Genomic DNA, 20,501 nt, shown 5'->3' with positions numbered 1-20,501 from the left:
CTTGCTATTCCAGACTAATTACTTTTGATCTGTTAGTAAAAATAGGCCCAAGTCCACAAAGAACTTTAATTCTGCATACAACCACTTGTATGAAATTGACGATGACAGAGGCCAGGAAAGCAGTTCCCAACATCCTTACCTAAAGGTTTGGCATTTACATTTTCCAGATAACCTCCAGAGGCGCCAGAATTCAAGTACAACAGAGTTGCTTCTGTCTGCCAATGTTAGGTACTGTAGCATTGTTACCCTGTTTGAGACACCTAAAGGTAAGAAACACACCTTTGTTCACGGCAGTGCTTTTTTAATCCTTGATCATTAAAGGTGCATTCCTAACTTAGGACACCACTCACTCGCAATCCGCACTTGGGAACCATTCACTTCCTCACCATCTGAGGGAAGAGGTAAGTTTTGAGTATCTGTAGTGCTCACCTGTAAGTGATATTTGCATTGAAAAACATGGTCAGATGAGGAAGTGACAGTAGTCTCTCTCCTTTTAATTAATAACCAAAGATGTAAGGATCATTTCTGTGTTTTATCCAATGGCTTATGGACGTAAAATTCAGAAGCAATCCTAAGTACAAGACTGAAAACCCAGATATCTGTTCTGAACTCCTTCTGGGAGCTAAGTAACTTGAAGCAGACCACTATATGATGAGTATTCAGCACTATCTTTTCTTTCCAAAAATAAAAAAATTAACACACACACAGAGAGAAAGATCTTTATTACTTCTTGGTGGAAATGATACATACACTTATTTACAGAAGGGAGCTCAGAGCTGCTGAAACTCAGTCCAAAGTTAGGAGATAGATGGCAGTATCAAGACAGAAGATATTGCCTTCATATTCCTCCCTGAGAATTAGCATTCCAACTTTTGGAAAGCCTATGCTAAGGTGCCTCATGCATTGGATACAGAGTTAACAATCCTACATTAAGTCTGTAAATTCCATATTAGGTAACAAGTATCTAATGAGAAGATAATTATGATTCTCAGCATCACAGCGTTTAAGATTCTTAGTGGATGCAGGCCTAAGTAACTCAAACACAAGGTTAAACAAACAACAACAAACCCAGCCATCAATTGTCCAAACATTTTACTACCAGGCTGCTTAAGAGAAGTGTCCTTTACTAACATCACTTCGCTGTTAAGGACTAGGGTCCTGTTATGGACCAGTAAGAGAAATAAACATTTGCTTTTATGCTTTCTTCAACTATTACAACCCATTCACTCATAGTCTTTCTTAAATACATTAAGAGATTTCACTGTTACTGAGAATTATCACTTAGGTTTTTGGAGTTGTCTTCTGAGGTCTGCTCACTATCACCAAGAGTCAAAGTCTAATTATTTTTATCTTTGTTTGGGGAATACATGGGAAATTAAGTGTCCCTTGGAGTGCTATGGTGAATTTCACATCACCTGAGGGTCCCCCACCTCCCCTGCTCAAAGCTCTACCAATCAGGGCTACTAAAACAAGTTTCAGCACTTGTTGATGCAGAAAAAAGCTTAGAAACCTACATACGTGAAGAAACAGTGAAAGGAAACTACTGTCTAAAGGCAACTTGTTTTCGCATTGCTTGACACCAGCAATGCAATTGCTTATTTGTAGTCTCTATAGTTGCTCTTTTACATGCATTTTATTGTGTTTTATTAGAAGAACATATCTAATTTACATTTAAAAAAAAAAAAAAAAACCTTTAACTTGGCAGCTCAATAGCGTTAGCTATGCTAGCCTTTTTGTCCTAAGTTAACTGATGGACAGCTTAATGCAGGTAGTTTGCATTCCCCCCAATTACAGCTGTTCATACTATCCTTAGTGATGTAAACATTGCATATTTGTACACACATTACATATTTACATGCACACAAATACTTCCACACTCATTCTGAAGTCTCTATGTCCATAAAAGCTTTATAATCAAAGGCTTAGCTATGGTGGTTTGTATGCACAGTACTTAGATGCTCAAAATGCGGTTACCCAAGACAATACTTCAGGGCTACTCAGGAAGCGTTTTGACAGAATGACAGTTACTGGGCATCTCCAAGGTCTCTCCTACAAATAGGCAGGGAGAGAGAAGCTGAGGGAAGGCACAGGCCCTTAAGAATAGTGAGGGCACACCCAGGGCCAGAAAAACATGCCAGGCTAAAAAGCAGATCATTATTATTGGCAGATACATTAAGTAACAGTGCAAATTGTGCGACATCAGTGCATATTGCACATAGATTTATAGAGTCATGTGTACACATTCAAGTAATCTAATGTAATAGTAAACACTGTTACTCTCAAACACCTGAGATTCAGTAATATACATGCACTCAGAAAGAGAGAGAGCACAAACGTGACCAAGAGATTTCTGCTGAGAGAGAGTACATGACTTTCAGAAACCTGTTTTCCTATGTTTTGGTGCAACAATAGATATACTGTTTCCAAGATCTGACAAAAAGAATTCTTAATGGCTGGTCTCTCCGGATCCCATCAAGTGATCATGTAAACAGTTAGCTGAGAGCACCGAAAGGTACTCAACAGAAACTTACTAATGAACATTTCAAGTCATATGCAGTTTTGTGTTTAGTTGTTCCTTTCGGGGATTCAGAAATTAATTCAGGTTTGTACAACCAAAATATCACGTATAAGAACGAGCACCCGATTGTCCATTGTATTATATACCAGCTCAAATATGAATTGAAACAAGGTACATGTGCACACAACATGCAAAAAAAAGTTCAAGGTAGCTTACTGCCTTCATTTTTATACCCATTTATACATACAGTTTGATGCTCTACAAAAACTGTTCTCAGGAAAGTCACCCTGAAGTACTTTTGCCTGCTGAACAGAAGTTAATAGTATCTATTCTTTACACTCGGTGTGCGCTAAAGTTTACAGCGATGTCCACTGAAGTATATGAAAAGACTGAATGGACGAAGAGCACAGAGCTGACCTGTAAGAACCGCTAAAAGCCACTGCATTGCTCTAGCAAAGGACATTTGAGCTCCCAGCCACGCGTTACTCAGAACGGCTTATTTCAGAGACCTTATGTTGGATGCATCTGACCCACGAGATCCCTGATTGGGAAGACACGCATGTGAACACAGAATGAGGCTTGCTAACAAGCAACTTGCTCCAGAGTTGTATCAGGAACATGCTCAAAGTACCTCTAGCTCACAGCTTCTGTAACATAGGAATAAAAATTGCCTTTGGGTCAAGTGTGCATAAAGCCTGATTTTAGCAGGATGCATGCCCAGCACATGCTGAAAACAAGGCACTTCTGAATGTGCTTCAAGCTGGGCATTGCTGATAATAACCAGTCATTTACAAATCCTGACCTACATAAACAGTAATAATAATTTAGCTACTCAGTTTTTCTATTCACTCATAAAAAAAACTTTGAGAGATTTTTTTTTAATCGAGTATTAGCTCCCAGATATGTCAAAAAAGAACAAGAATGATAAGCATTTATGATCTTTCACATTGTTACATTCTTACCATATTAAACTTTTCTGCATCTAGAGCAGTAAAAGTATCAAGCTGTTTATCACAGTAGCATCTGTCTTGGATAATTCCTTCTCTGGCAAAAAAAAAGCACTTCAACAACCAAATAATCCTAGTAGCACATTGACCACATCTTGAGTTTGGGCATATGTCCCAAGTATATCTATTTCAAAAGTAACGAAGCACAACCTAAAATTGAAAGGAATAATGTGTCACTATCTATACAATGGAAGGGAATTCCTGTACAGTTTTTCCTCCTATTCTTTGCAGGAAAAATAATTTTCAAAGTCCTTAAAGGAAAATAATATAACATCATTACTGTTAGCAGGGAAAAAAAAAAAATTTTCTTTTTCCTCCAAAATATAATTTAGTGAAAGCAAAGTTTCGAAAAAGATTCAGTGTAAAACTGGAGGTACTATTTGGAGTCAGGTTTCTATACTGTTTTTAGTTTTTCTTGCAGCTTAAGCCTGCCCAAAAAACAATTGTCCATTTCTATGAATGACAGAAGAGAACTAGAAGGTCAAAATAGGTAAAAGAGGCAGGAAAAAAAGATGACGTTTTGACATCCTTAGAATATGAACTACTTACACCTGCAAGACCCAAAAGCATTTTTGTTCTGTTTTCAAAGAGTTTTAAGAAATTCTGCTCTACAACAAGTATAGAAATCCCAGTTACTTGCGTAATTAGAATTTGAGAATGTTAATGAACTAGTTCATACAATGCTATTCTTCACAAGTATAGAGGAGATGAATTCAGAGGATTATTTGATTTTGTAAAGTGCAGAATTGAGAAACGACTGCTCATTATGACAGTGATGTGTCCAAAGTGTTCAGCAGTGTCATCAAGTGATTTGAATGACTGGTTTTCTGCTGTTGAACAGAGAGAAACTAAAACCATTTGAAAAAAAAGGAGCTTTCAGAAATAGATTTCTGTTTAGACTCTTTAATACTGAATGCCAGTAAAGTGGCCTTCGGCATTCTCTGAAGTGTTCAGATCATGACAATATTTTTCATATGGGACTTAGACTTCCTTTTGCAGCTATTTGATGTGATAGCCATTTGAACTTACACATTTACAGCTATTATTTTTAACACAGCAGTGGAAGAGCTAAAACAACTTTGATTCACAAGTGGAAGTCTATATTTAGAAACTTCAGAAAATTCAAAATATCCTGAGGCAAAAATCTTGCAGCAGTAATGGACAGATAGTTAAGACTTTTCCAGTTTTCAGAAGAATACAAACACACACTACGAAATCATAATGAGAAACACTAGGGTTCAACAGTATTGCTTAGACTAAAGCAATAATCGTCTATCCAAGTATAACAGGAGTTTATAGAAGTTATTTTGAAAAGAGAACAATTAACCCTTTTCCTAAGCTATTTGAAATATTTCATAGAATTCTCTCTCAAACATTCAAGTATGCTTTTATAAGCAGACATATCAATGTGTAGTCTGAACAGACTCTCAGCTCAGAAATGGCACACTTCTCTTAGGCAAGTTATTAGATGTGGTCAAGGTTTTCCAAAATCTCTTATCAGAAAAAAGTCTACACACAGTAGTCATGTAATGACAGTATCTCAGGCTTTTATTTTGTAAACTTTTTTTTTTCCACATTCACTTGTACAGATTATTTTTATCTCACAGAGATTTCCAGATTCTCACGGCCTGAGCATCATCTAGAATGAGCACCTTAGAACAGATATTTCAGCACTTACCCATCACAACCACCACACTTTCTGGGAGAACAGAACAGCACTACTCAAATCTAGACTTTAATCACTAAAAAACAGCTGATTAACCCACTGAATCAAAGTGATAAATGTGGAGTCAATAGGGTGATATCTAATCATCTTGTCTATTGTACTAATGACAGTTATTTTTTGATTATATACATGACATCCATTTAGCCTTTCCAGTATGCTAAGCACTATTTGTCTATTTGCCTTCTAATCAGAGTTTTCTGCTGGTACCTGTGTTTCATTATATTTTTCCTCACAGTTAAAAAAGTTTGGGGGAAAGAGAAGGTGAAGATGTAGGGAAAAAGCATCCAAATTGATCAAACATAGCACAGCCAAAGGGAAAAACCAATCTGAAAACAGCATTTGTGCTTTAAAAAAAAAAAAAAAAAAAAAAAGTGGTGTACCCTTAAACACATGATGCTGACTTTGTATTTTTCCCTTCTCTGGTGGGACTTCTACAAAAATGGGAAGAAAAAGGGGGTAGGGCAGACAAAACATCCGCATACAATTGTTTACATACTGCACCTAGCATGTACCTGATTTTATATTTATGAACATATCTGCTTATATAGCATACTGGAAAAAAATAAACCAGTAAAAAAAAAATACCACTTGGAGGAAAAAAACCCAAACAAACAAAACACAAACCCACATCAACAAAAAAAACTTTCTAACTGTTTGGGTACTCTGAATGCTTTGAGAAGTGTCAATGAATTCAATTTCATAAGAAAGGTGATAGGCATTAGCACTTTTTTGCATTTTGGTTTCAGTTGAACCTTGGAATCTTCCTTCCACAAAAGGAAGCTACTTCAAAGCCTTCCTATCTGGAAAGGAAAGTACCAGAATAATTGCTACAGGATGGGCCACCGAACTACTCTAAAACTGCTGAAGCTTCCAGCACCTTGGGCTGTATTTGATGGCAGAGGCCTGCAGCTGAACAGATTGGATAATGCATGTCCCAGTCCTTGCATGCATAGAAGCCATCTGGAAACAAACAGCTCAATCATGAAAGAGTAAAGATAACGAGGAAAATTTGAGCTCCCTGATCAAAAATGAGAAGATACTTGCTTATCAGCTTAGTATTCCTGTTTTCAACTTCAGTGAAGATGCGTCTCTTCTTTATCTTCCCTTTATACCTCTCCTCCTAACGACCACATTAAGAGCACCACTGTTTGAAAACCAAGACTCAATTACAGGAGTCAAGGGCTAGTACACTGTTAGACTGATGTTGATGCCATCAACAGAGGCATCATGGACTAAGCAGACAAATAGTCTACCAAGAGTCACCAAAGATTTCTGCGAAGTTGATGAGACCCCCTGAATCTGAATATTTATTTATAGAAAACTGCAAATTTCAGGCCACAGCATTCTTTCTTTCAGAATAATACTCAAGAGAAACATCAGCTGGAGGAGGAAAACAACAAGCAGTCAAACACTCTACAACAGTTTAGGTCAGACTTTTGCCTTGTCACAAAATAGCCTGCAGTCAATAAGCCACACTAATAAATATATCATTTAGATGAGGCAAAGGCCAACTTCGTGGTAGCCATACACCTCCAAATCACACTGTGCCAGCAACTGTTTGGGCCCTGGCTCTATTGACAATACGCGTCCAAGGACCGACTCCAGGTTTTCCTGTACTTCCAAGAGTCCCAGAGTCTACCTTTAAGGAACCTAATTAATTATTTTCAAGGTAAGCTGACTCCAGATTGCACTATATTTTCTGAATGTTTTCCATAACGCCAAGGGAAACAGATGCATGTTTTCCTCAAGCCTCACCATAATCCCATAGCATCCCATCAACTCCAGCTCCATTCAGCAAATATTCCTCACCTCCAAATCGAGAGGAAAGATCTTGTGTGTTCTCAAGAGGGTCTGGAAAAAACAAAAAGGACAATACTACAGAGCAAAATACCCTGATGGAAGATTGACCTGGGATTTTTTTAATAAGGTCAGTCTTCAGATGATGAAAAAGGAATTAAAATTGCTAAAAGATTTTATTTTTCACCCTATTTTAACAAAGGGAGACAGAAACAAAGATCATTTCCCTAATTAAATGGCGATTTTATTCCCTTACTCAGTATCTCAGGTTTCTAAAATAAGTTTTCCACTGCTACTAACAACTTCTGCATTATTTATACAACAGCCAACATATAATCGGCCTCTTTTACATGGGCGAATATCAATATATAGGGAGAAAAAGTAGGGCAGGGAGAGAATGCAGATAAGTGAGAATTTCCATATTTGTAGAGAAAACAATTGTACTCTGACAGCATGACAGATTTTGAACCTACTACTTTGCATTTATATATAGTTGATGTTGGGTTTATAAGGGTTCATTTAGCTATGAAAATAGGATGTCTAGCTGTTAACTCAAAAGGAGGATGTAAATGAGTGACTCCGTGATATCAATAAGATGACCATTTTGCTGTGATTTGTTTTCCAATTTTTAAAGAAAAATTGCATAAGCTTAAAATATACATCCTTTATTCTGTTGCTAGCTTCTCTATCTTAATACAGCTGAGCTTTTCCCCCTCTATTTTCTCCAGCACTTCATTGAATTTTTTCAAACTCACCCTGAAGCCTTAACATCACAGTGTATTCCCCTGTAAAGAAACGCAACACCATGAATTTAAGGAGGTCACGTATAACCAAGATCATCCAAGCAGATTCCTAGCTGCAAATTACACAAAGCTATTCAAATAGATTCTGTGTCACCGCCCAGAAAACGTGACCTCCTCTCAGTCACAACCCACACCAAAACTACAGCTTTAAGGTATGTTCAGGTAAGGAGGCAGCAAACAAGGCAGATCCAAGCTAACTCCAAAGCACTGTGCCTGCATCAGGTGTAAAACTTATGGCAGATCTGTGAAGGAAAAAGCACGCTCTAGCAACATCTGAGCTTTGCTGATGAGAGGAGAGGCGCTGCAACAAGCCTCTCGTTACTTTGCCAAGTTTGATTATTGCTATCATACCGCTTGCGCAGATCTGCTTGGTTCCCTAACCACTTCAGGCACGATGTGAAGCCTAAGGAAGCAGATAGCACTCTCTGCATTGGCTTCAGCGTGCACACTTCAGGAATCAAAATGCTTCCTAATTGCTATGATTCATAAGAATAAGGCGTTTCCTTTCATATAAACCACTTGTGCCAGCTCAGAAAGTTGGACAAGACTTGTTTTAACTAGCTGCCCATAACTATCAACATATGCATAAAATACTTGCGTTCAATACAACGGACCTTCATTTGAGGTTTTACTGACAAGATGTCCAACTCCACAGAGAGTTGATAGTAAAATTGTAATTACTACTATAGCCTCAGGCAGAGTTCTTTAAGTTTGTTCTTCTCTGACAGCTCTGCATGCATTCTGCAAACAGACACACTGGCTTTTTTACAAGGCTACACAACATGCAAATTTAGCTCTGAATATTTTTTAAACCTAGTCTCCTACACAGTAAAGCTGATGCAATAGTGAGGCAGACATATTTCCATGACTCAAATACAGTAATAAAAACTGCAGTAAAATACCTTGAACCTAACTGGGCACTTGCAAATATTATCCCTTGCCCCCACACGCCCACCTTCGGGCCAGTTACTTTATTTGTAATTGTTAAAAATCAACTTTAACCATCTACCATGCACTAGTTTTAATCGACACAGAATCTAATTCTCCTCTTTATAGGAAAAGATGCTATTTTGAAAAATGCTGTTAGTTTGCATGCAGAAAATCTGGGGACAGTTTTCAGCCATGCCACGTGCTCCCCAATGAGGTCTTAGGTGCATCACGTACAATTCAGATGCCCGATGTTAGGGGTCTAAAAATTATCTGATTAAGTCTCATCTAGTAATCCCAGACTTTTTACAGTCACTGGAAAGGAAAAAATATCTCCAGAGAGTAGTCCATCTCCTGCTAAGACAAATGCCTAAGGTAGGTCAAATGAATCACCCTCTGAGGGTATTTAAAGTTAAATGAGATGAATCTCATCCTTAATCTTCCTCTGCCATTGATCCCTATCTGTCAAATTGAATTTACGTTTCACCATAAATATGTGTCAATAGGACACATGAAGCCTACCTTGTGTTACTTTGACTGGGTCCTACACAGTATAAATTACTCTCTTGATGTATATAGACTTGGACTGTTATTCAGAAAAAAAAAGAAAAAACACCTAAAAATCTTTGCTCAAAGTCTTCACATCGATTCAGCTCTACCTTCAGGACAGGCTATTAGGGCAGTTAAGTCTTGGCCTTCGGTTTGTTTCACCCATTTTTGATATTGCATATCAGGGTGCAGCTAGACTTTTTCCTGTATGCAACTTCTTACTGAAAAAGGGGGCAGAAATCTCCAGTAACCGCATCAAGCTTTATGGCAGATAAACTAGTTCCAGCTCCTGCAGCATGTAAAAGGCTAACTACTTCAGGCCAGAAAAAAATTTCTGAACATTTCTCTGACAGGGGAAATCAAAGTTCTGCTACATAAACTGGATCTGTACTGGGGAGCTAATCTGCTTTATGCCAGATAAATTCCCTCCTGGCCACACGGTGCTAAAATACAGCCCCTTTGTACCATCCCTATTGCATAGGATTCCGGTCTCGGTTGTGAACGTAGCACTGCATGTTAAGTTTTCTCTGCAAGCAAGCCAAAAAAACTTTACCCACTTTTCACTCGGAAAGTGGAAAACCAGATTACTGGAGAAGAAGCCTATGTTTCAATTTAAAATTAACAGATTTACATTTATAGTAGGATGAGGGTAAAGTAGTTTTAAAGAGTAACTCAGCACAGTTGCTGATTAGATAGCTCTGAATCCAGTGTCCCAGGGCTCTAGTATGAACACTACAGCCTCAATAACTAGCAAAATATATTTATATTTAAGAATGCCTAACAGACAAGGCATGTTCACATATTTTCATGTATAATGTTTCTGTGATACAATAAAAACCCTCTTGATGGAAACAGTTGATATGGTTACAGCAATGAATAGTTTATTGATCTCTGGTAGCCTTAAATAATGGCACTTCTTCAGCATTTGGGCTAATTATTATTTGTTTTGCAAAACAGCCCACATCCTCAGTCACAGATCTGGCTTCTATTATGTTAGGCACAGTATAAACACATTACAAGATACGTTAGTCCCTGTTCTAAAGAGATTGCAAAGTAAATACTGCCTCTTGCAAACATGGTAACTCTTCTTGATGAAACAGCTGTCACTGGTTACAACCCATATTTGTAATTCACACAGCATTAACTAAGGACACGGAGAAGTGAGCCATCACCCCTTGCTCTTTATTCCATTCCAAAAAAAACCCTGCAACATATTAGGATGTTCGCTAAAAAACTAGCAGTATTTTTTTGATTTTCTAATAACATGTCAAGGTTAAAAAAAAAAAAAGAACAGCTAGATGGGGCGGGGAGGTGGGGAGCAAAACCCACTAGTAAGGCTTTTAAACTTATTTTAGGCAATGGGGACACTGTCTGACCTTTTATACAACCTTCCAACTCATCTATAAGTGCTTAAAAAAGCCTAAATTTATGAGATGCAATTCAGCTCATGTAATGAAAGGAAATATTATTTACAGAGAAATATGTAACAAAAATTCTGATTTAAGTAAGCCAGAATTGGATGTACATCATGCCAAGTCTGATGGGAAAAAAAAAGCACTGTGACATGAGGCAGTTACTTGCTTTGCAAGAAGAAATAAAGTTTGAGCGTGTATGTGCATTTCAGGCTAGCTCTGTGCATCTTATCTAGGGAAGAAAAAACACAACAAAACACAAACACACAAAAGAACAGACACCTATACGCTCCGCACATGTATTTACTACTGCTGCTTTGACTGTATGCACCTTTGCAATGATGCTGGTCCCTCTGGTGAGCATGCCTATTTCATGTTGTTACTCTTGCTGAGATTATGTTCCACCTCTGGTGGACAGTGTTAGCTCATCATCTTTATCTCTGCATCAATACGTACAGAATGTTTGACTGTCATTGAACAACATACATTTGGTCACACACTATTCACACACTTCACTACTAACCCTATTGCCTTTAGTTCCTCCCAGTCCCACTGCAATTGCACACATACACAGAAAACCCACATATCAAGTGACAACGGAGCAATAGTTTTAAACCCAAACTGATCTGACTAATCACAATCAATGGACTTGCTAATGGCCTTTAAAAGTAGGACAAGTTTCAATAAATTCCCTACTTCCCCTCTCCTTTTTTTTTTTTTTTTTAATTAAAGAGCACTAGGGCATAAGATAAAACTGTGCTTACTGCTTAGTCAAGTTGTTTGTAATATGCCTCTCAAACTTTTTAGTGAGACTTTATTCAACATAATTATCTCTAAGCCTGATTGAAGCCACCTTTAAGTATCTTATTAACATCATGGCTGTAAGTAGGACAGGCTGAACTACTATTTATGGTTTAAGTCTGACTGCTTATATTGCTTCATCAGCATGATTTCTAAGCTGTTCATAATCATCAATACACTTACACTAAGAGTACCTGTGAAATAGCAAATTTTAGCCTAATTGAAGGAAAAAATGAATAATATAACTGTCTAATAAATTGTGAATGTCTTCAACTAGGCTTGGTACTCACTCCATCCTCCCATGTCCTTTTGTCCACCCTTGTAACATATCTTTTTAACTTCACATCTTTCACCCACTTGAAAACATCCAAAGCCAACACACTGCAAACTGTTAAGAGCTTTTTCTAGAAGAGATTACTTCTCTTCTTTACACAAAAAGGTCACAAAATTGAGTGGGAGAGGAAAATAACACCGCAGACTAACGGAATATCAGATGACAATTTATTCCAGCAAGTAATTTAGCTTTCTTCTGCTAAATCAGTTCTTAACACTGTAGAACTCTCACACTGTTTTACAATAAAAGTAGTTGAAAGGCAGAGCCATCGCTAGGAGCCAAATTTCAACCCAAAGCAAAGGAAAATGAATGTGTGTTAAACAGTCCCAGTTTCACGTTGATACTAAAAGGAAATTCCAAAGCCTTAACTAGAGTAACATTGACAAGACCCATTAAAACAGTCCTGATTATTTGTCTTTTCACCAATATGCAATAAATACATTTTGGACTCTGGTTGATGGGTACAAAAATCCATAAGCTATCTGGGAAGGCAGAAATAAATTTTGGCTTTAGGGACATATCTGAGTTCTTCAATAGCAGACAGTCTCTATTACGCCAGCAGAAGTCTGATTCATTACGTTGAGCGAACATTTGGCTGGTTGTTGCTTTGGAAGCCAATTGACACCATTTGGATAAACAGTGCTCAGTCCAAAATTCTGACTTCTTTCGCTGCTTGGTATTGAGCTAAAAATATTTAGTACCATTCTTCTTCCCAAATGTTGATTTTTTCATAACAAGTTTTACACCTAGCTTATCTATAACAATGCAGGACTTGCGTCAATATTTATAAGGAGTAACTTATTCTAGAGTTAACATCTTGCAGTTATTAGCCAGTGTACAATTTATAAAGCCGTTATTTGCATATCAAATATTAAAATAAATCTAAAGTCATTATTAAAAGTGGACATACATTTTGAAAATGAGAAATGCAAGAAAGAAACACAGCCCATGATTTCGAGCATTTTTTTTATCCCAGATGATTTTACTTGAAGACTACGATTTAGTATTTTCTAAGATAACAGTGATAAATTAATAGAGAGAGTAACCTTTCAATACCATTGTGCAGGATTTATAAAAATAAAACAAATACACAAGATAAAAGTGCTGAAGGCCTTAAAGCAGCTACAGCATATCATGAAGAAGCAACTGACCTCTGTCAAGGTCACATAAACATTTCTCTGGTGTTTCACTGCTCTAACTAGCTGCTATTAAACAAGCTGAATCCAAAGAGCAAATGCAAGATAACTCCTCATTATTAGTATGTGAAAAACAACTATGATGAATTCTGTTTTGTGGTTATATTACCGATACCAGTACTTAACAATCCGTGGCTTGACACGTGGAAAGAGGAAATGGAGAATTCTAGCCACGATAAATTTATCCTAGTGCAAAATAGTACACACCATACAAAATGTCCTGGTTCAAATGCCAGGCACAATGATTGCTACCCATAAGGTTAGCTCCCGAACAGGTCGGGAGAGAAGACAACCTTTCAGGTATCACTTGACTGATGGGCTTCTGTAAACTGAAGATGGTATATTTACACAAGTCCAGGCCGGACTGATCAGACACATGATATTGGTTGTAAGTAGACATAATTAGCATGCAAATTCAGGAAAAAACCCAAAGGCTAAAGATTCAGCAATAGATATGTTAGGCTTTTCCAGCACACTGAAATCTCTCACTATAGACTGTGCTCTTTATAGAGACAGGCAATGCTGCGTCATGGATTAAAAACTGGCTAAGCCATAAACAGAAAGTGGAAGCAAATGATCCCTTCAATACTCACACAGTGATTAATTTATTTACTGTCCAGTAAAGTCAAACTGGAAAGCAGCTGGAACAGATAATTCACAAGTCATTCATATGTTATGTAAGAACATTTGAACAAATAACAGGCACTCCCTTTTTAAACAGATTTCCCATTAATAAATGCAACGAAACACTCCTAATAAGTGGATTTTAGGACATTGCTGGTTGAAGTAAACAGAAAGAACAATAATCGATTTCAATGACCTTTAAATCAGGTTGCAAAGCTTAACACTAGAGAAATAAACAAAAACTTGTCAGTAAGGTGGGACAAAATAGGATTATAAAATACAGTGACAGCTTGAGAGAAGTTCAGATAGAAGCTTTTCATACTACAAGAATAACATGGCACACCACCTTTTTACAAAATATATAATTTGACATGAGAGACTCGATGGCAGCAAGTTCAACAGGTGGGTTGATTTTAAGGCCAGGACAGCTGATTATCTAGTCTGTTCTCATGGATTAACACAAATCAGAGAACTTCAACCTCATCATTTCTCTATCAAAACTAGAACTTCTATTTGGTCTAGTTATAAAGATATGAAATACTGATTAAAGACACTTTGAGCAGAAATGATTCCTCATCTCCCCAGTAAGCTGGTCCATTCACTTGCTACTCCAACAGATAAAAACCAGATACCTTGCACTAGTCTGAACTCTTCTAGCGCACAGGCCCAACGAGGCTGCTGCCTGACCTGTCAGCCAGGAAAGCACGCTGCAATACTAGCATTCTCTTCCCTGTGTAGGAAAGAGAGGAAGCTCTTTGCATTCTCTTTGGAAAACTATACATGTCAAGCTCTTTAGATTCTCATTAAGGAGCATATTTGGCAAAGCTCAAGTCACTCCACTCCTGGGTCTCTAATTCTAGTTTTCCAGGATCCGTTTTGAAGTGAAGCACATCATTCTAGTAACCAGCAAAACCTGCAGAAATAACACCTCCTCCTTCTACTCCAAAATCTTTGGTGTATGTGATTGCATATGGCTTCTTTGCTCCTTCAGGACAAAGAGAGCTGATGTTCCACTGGATATAGTCCCTAAATCTTTTCTCAGAGTTACTCTTTCAGAAAAAGAGTCTCTTTTTTTTTTTTTTTTTAAACTGGAAGCAAGCAGAAGTATTGCAGTTCACTTTGTGAAAACACACATTCAGATGATTTAGGATGAGACTCTGATTGAAGTCAGCCTAAAACAGCACTTTTCCCTACTTTACTTCTGATTTTTGTGTCAGTTTTGTTGTCATGAATATGTATTTTGTATTTTATTCCATATCACTGTTAAAGGTAATAAATAGAGTTGGAATAATGCAGATGATGATTCCTCATTTACTGCTGGTTATGATCAAGCAAACAATTTTTAATCAATTCACATAGACAATGGTGCCTTTGGACAGTTTGTTTTTTTTTTTAAATCAGAAACCTGCTAAACCAAATGCCTCAGAAAAGTCAAAATACATAAACAAAACACATTTTCTTAAAACTATGTTGATTGGGATGAATTACATTATCATCTTTAATAATACACTGGTAAGCAGTTAAAGGTCTTTTCCTACGACACTGGTTCAGAATGACACTAAACCACTCTATGGTTTCCATTATTTTTAATTTTCACACAGCCTCCAAAAATTCCTTCATATACCAAGATTTGATGACAGAAGCCAAACAGAAAGTCAAAATTAATAAGAAAATATTTTCCATAACTTTAAATAGGAATAAAAAAGGTAGTTAATAAAAAATTCTCTGTTACAAGTAGCCATTATATATTCAGAACACAGATAACAGTTGGACATTAGGCCTAACCCTAATTCTGGTATTTGGAAAAGTATGACGACTTAAGAGATAGGGTTCTGATCAGATAAGCCATTTGTCAAGGAGCTTTCATCCCCAAGACTTGCACAAAAGCACTAGCAATTATTTTCAACTGCCATTTCTACATGGTTATCCAAACACAGGGAGATGAGGGACTTTGCCACTAATCTTATATCTCAGAGCCAAGCTGGGTAACGGTTGCCAGCTTTCCCATATTGCAGTTGCTACACTGATTTTCAGCCACACACAGTGAAGTAATACTCTTAAGATAAAAAGTATAAAGCAGAACCGGTAAATATGTTTATAATCAACTTCATTAAATCACCACTGAGCAGCTTTGAGACATGTATTATCAGCTGCACTACCTGGTCACTATAACCATGGGTACGTTATTAAAACAACCACAGTACATTTGGGTACTTCCCATAAATCCTCAATAACATCTGGAAATCTTGCAGCCAACATAGTTAACTAACCAAATTTTCAGCTACTTCAAAATAAAAGATTTTACTTTGCAGAATTAATTCTGTAATATTGTGTTAATACAATTAACTAAAAAACAAATAATTTGTTCAGATAATTTCTAATGACACTTTTTTATGTATGTATGGTCTTCCATTTTAAAGAACCATATAAATATTAGTAGCTTCTCAGATAACTATTTTATTATGCTGCACAGGAGGTATTCCAGATTTCCTTCATGTTCTAACGCATTTTTTTCCAGCATGTTTAGGGACAGGTAGAAAACAAAGCGGCATCCTGAGCTGGCAAACACCTGAGAATATGAAAGGGGACAGTATCACTCCCTTCAGGATGGGGAGGAAGAAGTGTTCAGTGTCTGCAATTCTGGGGAAATACTTTCAGACATAATGGAGAAAAAAACCCACTAAGGTAAGAAAAATGCTCGAACCTCTCATAAGTAAATGGAAGACCCTGAATATGCTATTTACTAAAACAATGGAGAGGAGAGAAAAAAAAAAAAAAAAGAAAGAGCGTGCATGTGAGCACGCTTAATCTAAAACATCCTGATTGGACAGCTATCAAAAGTAGCACAAAGGGAGTAGTTTTATCACAGTCTGTCCCTTGTTTTCAGTCACTGTGTTTCATACAGAATTTAATTAATTTGATGCGACAACTTTTTCCCCACACACCCCTCATACAAATCACTCTAGTCCACGTACTTCCTGAAAAAGATTGCCCGTAGCCTGCTCTTATCCTCACCAAAAGAGATCATGAAGAGCTTGTCAGTTGTCCTCTTTCTAATGCATTCTGCATTGGTTTCTGGTATTTTTGGGAAAGACAGAACAGTATAACCAGTGTTTCTTAATTCCCTCTCTTACTGGAGCATATCACAAAGGAGTAAAAGCCTACTCTAGCAAAGACTTTTTGTACATAACAGTCCTGAAAATATTTGTTAACATAACACTTTGTTTATTCAGTCTGGCAAATGCTTTTATTTTAACCTCAAGCATCCTTAGTAAATGTCAGTGGTAAACACAAATTCATAGCTGGCTAACAAGCCTCCCTTATGTTTATTTCTAATTAAGCTTCTTCCAAGATACTGAGTAATGTTTAAAACAAACATATTCTATAGAGAATCGAAGTAAACCAATGATCACGTATTTCTCTTCACGAAAATGCACAATTAGATGGACATCACCAGCAGAGGGAAGAAGATCATGATATCCATGCATAAGAATACCTCCGTGCTTTTATTCTGCAACATGGGGAAATATTTTCTTGTCCTTTTCAGTTGTATTGCAAACTTTGATGTCTCTTCCAGAGCAGGTAACGTAAGGATGCGTACACCCTTTTATTCAGAACTCAGTTGCCAGTAAGAATTTATCTGTGTGTTTAAATATGTATCTATCTATATATAAAAACATACACACATCTATGCATAAGGATTTTTTTAAACTAAGAGTGCTGAATGGATAAGAAAAAAGTGCAATATGCTAAATAAAAGCTTCATTTTTATTTAAGGAAACATAAGTCAACTTTAAGTTCTATAAGGCTGAGTGGCTTAAAAACTTCTAGGATTCTGAACTACTTTTTCTTTTTACATATTACAGCAAACCCTGTCAAAAAGGCCATAAAAATTGATTTTATGTTTCTGTTCTCTTTATGCTAGGTGAACTAGTATAGATTTTTCCTGTGTTTCTGACAAACAGAATCTTCCTTTATTTTTACAGCTTCCGAACTGCTACGCCAATCGAAGCTGAATGTTTTCTGGGTTCTTACATCTGATTTACATTACAAACAAGATGGGAGAAAGTTTTGGATTGTAAACCAAATATTATTTTATATTTATGGTTTTAAAAGAGCTTCTAGTCTGTCATTAGACACTGCTACAGAGAACGTTATATTCCATTTCCACTGCTATAGTATATATTTTAAGTGATTATGTTTATTTGTTGGAAGTGTTAGAACTGCACTATTAATCTGTGAGCTACCTCTTTAAATTCCAGTATCAATCCTTAAAATGGATTTAGCATCTTTTGCATCAAACATTAATAAGGCTCACTTAGGCACTCTTAATGCGAAGGAAAATTGGGCTTGTATGAAATGGCTACACTGGAACATTTCACGCTTTTGCAAGTGCAGGAGCATGATTATTTCCTACGGTATGTCATTATCTTTTGCCCTGTGGTTCTTTTTTTTTTTTTTTAAGATCATCTCTTCTCACTCCAGCTGCCTACACTATATTTTTAAGCTACATAGTTTTTCAATTTATGCATTGCACGCATGCAAATTTTGAGCAACTATACCACAAGCCAAGTAATAGACCACATTAAAGTATACTCCCCTTGGACACTACTAATAGAACTACAATTGCAAAAAAACTTGGGAGGAAAATAAAAATATATTTGACTCTGGGACATAAAAAAAATAAAATCAGGTCATTTGTTCCCAATATAGGCAAGAAAATACCATTCTAGACACACATGGAATTTCCTTAAACTAACCTGTTCAGAAAAAGTGTAAGCATGGCTAAAAACGTCAATTCATGTACTCACAAGGCAAATTAATTTGTTGCCCCCTTGTCCTTGTACCCAAGAGCTTCCTTCCTCCCCCCGCCCCCACACCCCTTTTCAGGGTCATTCCTAAAATGTACGCTCGCTCATCTGTAACTCTAGATGTTAACCCACCAGGGAGAGGAGTCTCCTCTTGGGTCTACAACTACTGCCTTCTCTTTTTCAGGATGAAAATAACTCTCTCTGACAATAAAGCAGTTTAAACAGCATGTGATAGATCAACATAAAGCACGGCTGGCACACTGGATAGCTCCTTGAAGGATCAATATTGCAGCTGTTGATTAGTAGTAGCCTGTAGTTGCAGACTGCAACGTATATCTGTATCTAAAAATCACTGTACTGACCCCTGTACGGAAAATAGTATTTGAAAGACAGGGAAATACTATTGAATTAAAGCAGTTTACATTAAGTTTGCAAGGTCATAAGCACCGAGCTGCTTCTTCACTCACAAATGGGTACTAAATAAGGAAAATAAGCCCTGACACCCACCACCCCCACTCCCCGAAACAATCAAAGGAAATGATTTATTTGGATGCCAACATCTGTCTCCAGATTGCAGCCAAGTGCTTTTCTGTGCTCATTTAGGACTCCACTTGGAAAGCTTTCCAGTTACATTTACCTAGAGATTTCTCTCTACCACTTCCCATCTGACAGAAATCACTCAGCTGGGTCTGATGAATAATAGCAAAAGGCAGCTTGTATCAGAGATGATTGAATTACAGATTGTTGAAAGTGCCATAAAGGCTCATTCCAATGACTACATTTAATTTACTTACTATACTCACTACTAGAAGCTGCTAGTTGTTTGATATCTTTATTTCACAAGACTTGAAACAAAAAGAAATATTAACAATTCTTTGTCAATTTCTGACTACTCTACCTGGAAGTTTTTGATAAGCCGATTTAACTTCCAAAACAGAGCATCGATCCTTTACCCATATCATGCGCATGCACGTGAAATGGACCCATAATACAATCAGAAATCAAAGTAAGGAAGCTGTATAAATAAGGTGAGGGAAATAACGTCTGTGGAAGCAAAATGAAATGGCATGGGTTTTACACAAAAAAAAAAAAAGAAAGAAAAGAAAAACCCACACAAGTAAGTAATGGAGGAATTTTTTTTCCTTTAATTGATGCAAAAATTACTAGGTTTTGTCCTCCTGCCAGCAGGGAAGGTCAGCCCTCGGGGGGGGGGGGGTTGGTGCTGGGCGAGGACACCCCTGCGGGCACCCGCGGAGCCCCGGCGGGGGCGGCCGCAGCTCCCACCTCCGGGACAGCCCACCCGGGGGGGCCGGACACCGCCAGGTGAGAAAAGCGACTTGGACGGCAGCCGGCGCTGCCCGCCCACCCTCCCCCGGGCAGCGCTCCGCGGGCGCGGAGGGCGAGCGCAGCGGGCCCCGACCCGGCCCGGGGCTCCCGCTTTGTCCACCGGGAGCGCCCAGGCCGGGGGGAGGGGGGGGGAGAGAAGAGGGGGCGCCCCCACCCCGCGGCCGTTGGCGCGGCAGCCCCGCAGCCGCCCCCGGAGCATGTGCTCTCGCCGCTGGCACGACAGCCGCCCCCCCCCCGGCTCCAACCGCCACCGCCGGGGAAGCCCCCGTCGCCGGGCGCTGTCCCCGGGCGCGCTGCCTTACCTGGCGGCGGGGGCGGGCGCGCCGGCCCGTCCTTCGGCGCTCTCCCCTCGGCGGCGGCGGCGGCACCGGTACCACACGCGCGCCCGGCCCGGCCCCGCCCGGCCCGGCCCCGCCCGCCGGGGGGGGGGGGGAACGAGGCGGCGATGCACAACGGGCGGCGCGGGGGTGCGCGGCGGGCCGCCCCCGCGCGGGCAGGCTGCCCCGGCGCCCCGCGGCGAGCCGAGCGGCAAGTTTCGGCGGCGGCAGCGGGCGGGCGGGCGGGTAGGTAGGTAGGTAGGGCGGGCAGGGCGGCGGAGGCGGCACGGGGGCTGCGCGGCGCCGGGAGCGCCACCACACTGCAGCGGCTC

At 38.8% G+C, this 20,501-nt stretch overlaps 1 protein-coding gene across 2 annotated transcripts in view; it reads right to left on the bottom strand.

Annotated features, from left to right (window-relative positions):
• Window positions 1-20,251, bottom strand: part of SYT1 (synaptotagmin 1) — a 356,739-nt gene extending 336,488 nt beyond the window's left edge. For both annotated transcript variants that reach the window (XM_068936351.1, XM_068936357.1), the window contains exon 1: window positions 20,155-20,251. The gene's annotated coding sequence lies outside the window, so the exon portion shown is untranslated. The remainder of the gene's footprint in view (window positions 1-20,154) is intronic.
• Between the last annotated feature and the right edge of the window lie 250 nt (window positions 20,252-20,501).

This window comes from Struthio camelus, chromosome 1, assembly GCF_040807025.1.
Source record: "Struthio camelus isolate bStrCam1 chromosome 1, bStrCam1.hap1, whole genome shotgun sequence".
Lineage (NCBI taxonomy): Eukaryota > Metazoa > Chordata > Aves > Struthioniformes > Struthionidae > Struthio > Struthio camelus.
Note: the sequence above shows the minus strand (reverse complement) of the source record. Positions and strands in the feature narration are given on the sequence as shown.